The sequence below is a fragment of the Alexandromys fortis genome, unplaced genomic scaffold (assembly GCF_014885135.2).
Source record: "Alexandromys fortis isolate MF-2015 unplaced genomic scaffold, M_Fortis_MF-2015_v1.1 scaffold_77, whole genome shotgun sequence".
Lineage (NCBI taxonomy): Eukaryota > Metazoa > Chordata > Mammalia > Rodentia > Cricetidae > Alexandromys > Alexandromys fortis.
The window spans coordinates 7197309-7203445 of record NW_026067967.1 but is presented as its reverse complement, the minus strand read 5'-3'; the positions used below and the strand labels follow the sequence as shown (position 1 = coordinate 7203445).

Sequence of the window (6137 nt, the reverse complement as noted above, 5' to 3'; positions counted from 1 at the left end):
AGTAAACTCATGGATCAGAGAGAGAGGAGGGGAGGGAGAGGCTGGGAAGAAGGGGTTCACTGGAAGTGGGAGAGGAATGAGAAAGGGTAATGGAGAGCCCCACTTTCTATGCCCTCCTCTGTATTACAGGCAATATAGAAAACTTGCAAATTAGGTTTTTGTTTTGTTTTGTTTTGTTTTTTACCGCATCCCCTTGCTAGATGGCAGTGTTGACAGGAGACTGGAAAATATGTGGAGAGAGAAGGTTCTTTTTTTTTTTTTTTTGTCCTGCTTTTTGGAGGCCCCTCTGGAAACAGCAGCTGCAGCACAGCCCCGGTTCCTCCTAAAACAGTGTGTTCTTAGCAGCGGGGCCCAATGGACCAGAGTAACTGGAGGCTAGCTGACTGGAGAGGTGGATGGATGAGTGGGCAGATGCGCACTGGCAGCAACCACCGCTTGCCACTCTTTTCTAGCCCCGCTGAGCCTTTTTTTGTACTCCTCCCATACATCCGGCGTCTTTGAAAACAAGTTCCTGAATTCATTCATCTACCGCAGCGCTATCCGATAGAATACTCTCTGGTGACAGAAATGGCCTAACTGCTGACCGACACAGCGCATCTTAGCCAGACGTGAAGAGGGAGCTCTTGGATGAAGTGGTTAGTGTCAGGAACTGACATTTCTGTTTCCTCTAGTACTTTAAATGTGGGCCGTTACAATGGCCGCCTCATGAGACAACACAGAAAGACACTGGGTGGGTTAAGTTGTTGTGGCCATCTGACCCATAAAGACAGGACTCCGACAGAGTACCTGACTGGGCTTGTCCAGCGATGATGTCACTTTCGACGCAAGAGGGGTTGCTCTCCGCCTCGTGACGACATCAGGGAGCCCCAGGGTACCAGAAGCTTGGCCCAGCTCAGCAGATAGAGAAAATTTTCAGCAGTTCCATTGTCTGCAAGTCCGAGAGGTCAATGCAAATCGCTGGGATGGCAGCTTTCCATGTCATATGGGAGTGCTCTGCCTAGAAAGCCCGAGCCCAGAGATTGGACGCTTTTATGGCGAGCAGGCAGTCAGCCTATTTCCTTCCCTTAGGGGAATGAACTCTTGGCACAGAAGTCATGCTCTAGGCTCTTTGACTACCTAATTCCTTTGTGACTAATTAAAGAAATGACTCAGGCGTAGAGTATAGTTAAATCTTACCTGTTTGGCATATCTGCCGCCGACACACAGCAAACCTGGAGCTCTGCTGGATGACATGTCTCAGCAGCTAATGGTCTAATGAGAAAGACTTTGCTTAAATGCCACTTATGAGAACCCGGGACAAGATGACTGTGGGAGACAAGGCTTTGGGAAACCAAGTGATGGTTGGGAGGGACTTTATTTTTTAGTTTTTTTTTGTTTTTTTTTTTTTTTTTGAGACAGGCTTTTTTTGTGTAGCTCTGGCTGTTCTGGAATTTGCTCTGTAGACCAGGCTGGTTTTGATCTCACAGAGATCTGTCTGCCTCCGCCTCCCAGGTGCTGGAATTAAAGGTGTGTGCCACCACATGCTGTAAGGTACTTTTTTAAAAAAAGATTATATATATATGTGTATATATATTTGTGTGTGTATATATATATATATATATATATATATATATAGTGCTCTGCCTGCATGATTCCTGTAGGTCAGAAGAAGGCACTAGATCTCATTATGGATGGTTATAAACTACCATAATGTTGCTGGGACTTGAACTCCGACCTCTGGAAGAGTAATTAGTGCTCTTAACCACTGAGCCATCTCTCCAGTCCCTGGAAGGGACTTTTAAGATAGGATTTTAAGGTGGACTTACTTCTGACTGTTGAAGGTTTCATCAAAATAAAACTACAAGCTTAGCGTTCTAAAATCCCACTTCCAGGCATATTCAGAGACCCAAAGCTTTGTTAATGGCTCTAAGAACACTTTGCTTTGTGTGTGTGTGTGTGTGTGTGTGTGTGTGTGTGTTGGTGTGGTACTGTGGTTGTATCAGGGCCTTGCACATAGTAGACAAGCTACAAACCTAGCCCCAACTAACACATTATTTTTAAAAACATAGACCATTGTTAGGACTAATGCAATTGATACTCAGACCCTAACTTTGACCCTGCTGGCACAGACTCATTAAGACTAGCAGAGCCAGGGATGCCCCAGGTTTTTCATGTGAAAGGATGCGGAATAGGAAAAAATGGGACCCAAAATTTTGAAATAAAGGCATTTAGTACCACTCAGTCAAACACAAGAATCCAGGAAGACTAATCCTGGGGGGAGGGGGAGCATAAACATCAGGGGGAGGCGGGAACAAGAAAGTATGATCTTTTAAAAAATATTATGTGTGTATGCAGACAGTCATGAGGTGGGTGTGCATGTGTGTACGGCATGTGTGCAAGTCAGAGGACAATCTCAGGTGTTGGTCCTCAGGTACCTGAAACCATTTGTTTGAGATAGTCTCTCTGACCTGGAACTTCACCATGTAAGCCAGAGTTGCTGTCTCCACCATTGCTAGGATTACGGGCACACACCACGATGCTGGGCTTTAGCCATGGGTTCTAGGGACGAAACTGAAGCCCTCACACTTGCAAAGCAAGCCCCTTTCCCACTGATCCTTAAAAGATGAGTTCCTGTATATGGCGGTGGGGCATAGGTGTGGAGCAGCGGGCATGTATACGTTCCAGTAACTGCAACCGTGAAAGGCTGTTGGAACGTACAAACTCAGAATTCTTTCCAAGTGAAATGAATCTAAGGTGTCCTGCCTTCTCCAAGTCGTTCTGGCACTGCGTCCTGTGCTGTCTGCTAACTCTTCTGGATCAGGCAGGTCCGTGTGGAAACACAAAATTCCCAGTCGTAAATCTCTGGCTTTGAATGTCTTCCCCGCTTCTAGCCAAGTCTGATTCCAGCGCTCCTCCTGGGACCCCACGTTTCCCCCGCTCTCATTCGTTCTCCACTTTTATTGTTTGTTTATTGAAACGCTCCACTGGCTGGGATAGTCTCTCCAGGAAGTGAGCCATCATGCAATTTTACTAAGGTTGGGATTCCAGGGGTGACCCTGGGGGCCCCACACAACACACGCAGCAACTTCACGAGTGATGGCTGAGCCTCCTTTCACCGAGAAGAGCTCAGTGCAGTGACTCCGGAGCAACCTGAGGGCGAAGCGGTGACCTTGTTCTTACGTCGAGATCTCTCTACCTAGTGGTGAAGGCAGAAGAGTTCAAGAGATGACGGCGATGTTAGACACCAGTGCATGACGTTTTAGGGTCCTCGTGCTGCAGGGAGGGGGGTTCCTGAAGGAGCAGAGGGTTATCCAGGGGCTGTCACTGATCCTGAGAAGGCGAATGGGCAAGAGGAGAGCTCCACAGGTCCTTCCCAGTCACTGTGAGCAGGAGTGCGGGGGGGGGGGGGGGGGGGGACAGTGAGTGACGGTGAGGCTTACAGGTGTGGCAAAGACAGGTGAATGCTTAGCCTAGTGTCACACTGCTCGTAAGTGGCGGTGGAGACGGGACGGCTGCAGGATCTTGACCCAGGCACAGTGGCGGCGGCTGCAAAGGAGCAAGGGAAACCAAAGATTCTTCCTGCCCACCCAAAACTGAGAACTCCTCCTAAGATGGCTGGAGTCATCCGTCTTGGGTTATCAAAGGCTTCCACAGGGAAAGCAGAGCGGCCCCTCATGCTCTCTAGGGGCAAGAGCGTCTTGACAGAGGTCTGCCTTGTAGAGGTCACCTTCTCACTGAGCCTCCTCTCAGGAAGGGATACAGAACTGCACTTCACAGGGTTGCAGATCGGCAAATAACAAACAGAATTGCAATTAGAGAATGTTAAGTATGAACTGTTTCTAGTGATTATCTTCTGAGTTTCACACTCAGGGGCCATCCCTAGAAATCTCTGTAGGATTCCCGCAGTTTAAGCACTCAGGCAATAATTAGATACAGCTATGTTAAGTAGCTATTTATTAAGCACCAGTGATTTTAAGTGTTATCTAACTTAATCTTGTAACCTCCCCCAAAACCAGGCATCCTTTCTTCCCCCTGTTTTGAATTTTTTTTAATTCAGGTGGTGGTGGCACACACTTATTCCCAGTACTTAGGAGACAGAGGCAGATGGATCTCTGAATTTGGGCCAGCCTGGTCTACAGAGTTAGTTCCAGGACAGCCAAGGCTGCACAGAGAAACCCTGTCTTGAAAAACGAATTTTTTAAAAAATTTATTTATATCTATGTGTATGTTTGTGTGCAGCCTGGAGGAGGCCTCCATAGCCTCCAACCCACCAGATTTGTAGGCGATTGTGAGCTACTCAGCATGGGTGCTGGGAACCCAGCTGCGGTCCTCCGCAGTGCACACTCTGAACTGCTGAGCCAGCTCCTTGGTCCTCATTTTTGTGTTTTTATTTTATTTTTGTGCTTTGAGACAGGATCTCCAGATTGTCCTTGAGCTCAGCCTGCAGCTGAGGATGACCTTGAACTTCGGTTCCTCCGGGTTTTCACTTTTCAAGCTCTTGGATCACAGGTAGGCACCAATACTACCAAACCAGAATATCTTATCCTCGTCTTTCAGATGAAGAAATGGAGGCCTCAGGAGATGCATCATCAATAAGTTCATATAATAAGAGTTCACAGCACATAGCTAACAAATAGTGTTTATCACAAAGCCACGCGTGTAACAGGCACTGCTGGGGGCTCTCCCAGCCTCTGTCCTCCCCCTTCAGTCTCTAGTATGACAGCCAAGCTGTGACGGCAACGCTAATTTCCCTTGTCAGTTGTTGGGTTAAAGCATGAGATGTTAGTTAGCTCTGGCCAAAGATATGGGGGCAAGAGACAGTGAGGGGCATCTGGGAAAGATTTTCTCATTTTTAATGATTGATTGATTGATTGATTGATTTTTGAGACAGGGGCTCCCTATGCAATCCTGACTGTCCTACGCAAGCTTTCTGCTGAGGTTAGCAAAGCACAAGGAGCAAACCCGAGTCCTTGGTGAGCTCACCAGTCCCGAAACTCCACTACTTTTGGACTTCTTGTTATGTGAGATTATAAAATTTCCTTGGTTTTAGGCACTTTGGGTCCTTGTTTATGCCTGGAAGCTAAAGGCATCCTGTCTGGTGGGAGGTGGCAAAGGCAACGTACTTTTCTTAAATGTTTGTAGAGAAGTTACTTGTTTACGCTGGTTTTACAACTCCATAGATAAAATTTAAAAATTATTTTTTTTTTTTCCAAGGCAGGGTTTCCCTGTGTAGCTCTGGCTGTCCTGGAATTCACTCTGTAGACCAGGTTGTCCTCAAACTCACAGAGATCCACCTACCTGCCTCTGCCTCCGGAGTGCTGGGATTAAAGGTGTATGCCACCTCCACCACCCAGCGTTATTCCCGTCTTTTATGTACTATAAAACAAAGCCTCAGAGAAGTTGGGCAATTTATCCAAAGCAACAAAGATAGGAAATCGCATACCGCCACTCGGCCACTCCGCTGCTCCGAGCCACCTTAGCCATCCCCTGCCAGCTCTCATCTGGTGACAACTGAGCCGCACTCACTTCGCTGGCTCCAAAGACCAGGATCTTTTGTTTACATTTCGTTGACTCCCAATCTCTGGGGTAAAACTTTCAGATTCCTGGATCTTCGACGTATGATCCTTAAAATATGATGTCCTTCCCCTATGAGAACGAAAAGGGACAGCAACAGGATGCAGAGCAGAAATGACAGCAAGTGACACACCTGCTGGCTTTGTCCCCGGTCATCACTAGGCTGGACCTTTGCCTCCTGGGCTTGAGAACGCCTCTGAAAAGGAAACACTTACACCGTAAAGAGACTAACCGTGGTGTCTGGGCACAGGAAATCCCTCTCTCGGTACAGGTACTTCGTTCCACCTGGATGAGCCTAGCTGCTTTTCCACCTGTCTAGTGGTGATGTGGGAGTGATTTCTTATTAATAAAGAAACTGCCTTGGCCCATTTTATTGGATAGAAAATTAGGTAGGCGGAGTAGACAGAGGAGAATGCTGGGAAAAAGAAGCTGTGTGAGGAGTTCGCCATGATGCTCCCACTCCAGACAGACGCAGGTTAAGATCCTCTCTGGTAAGCCAGCTCATGGGCTACACAGAATATTAGAAATGGGTTAGAACAATATGTAAGAGCTAGCCAATAAGAAACTGGACCTAGCCGGGCCAG

At 47.3% G+C, this 6137-nt stretch overlaps 1 protein-coding gene across 2 annotated transcripts in view; it reads left to right on the top strand.

Annotated features, from left to right (window-relative positions):
• The window catches only part of Emsy (EMSY transcriptional repressor, BRCA2 interacting), a 107670-nt gene that overhangs the window by 15824 nt on the left and 85709 nt on the right, over window positions 1-6137 (top strand). The window contains exon 2 of one of the 2 annotated variants that reach the window (XM_050154597.1): window positions 4394-4488. The gene's annotated coding sequence lies outside the window, so the exon portion shown is untranslated. Of the gene's footprint in view, window positions 1-4389; window positions 4489-6137 lie in introns of both variants that reach the window. The other variant, XM_050154598.1, reaches the window with a different exon arrangement.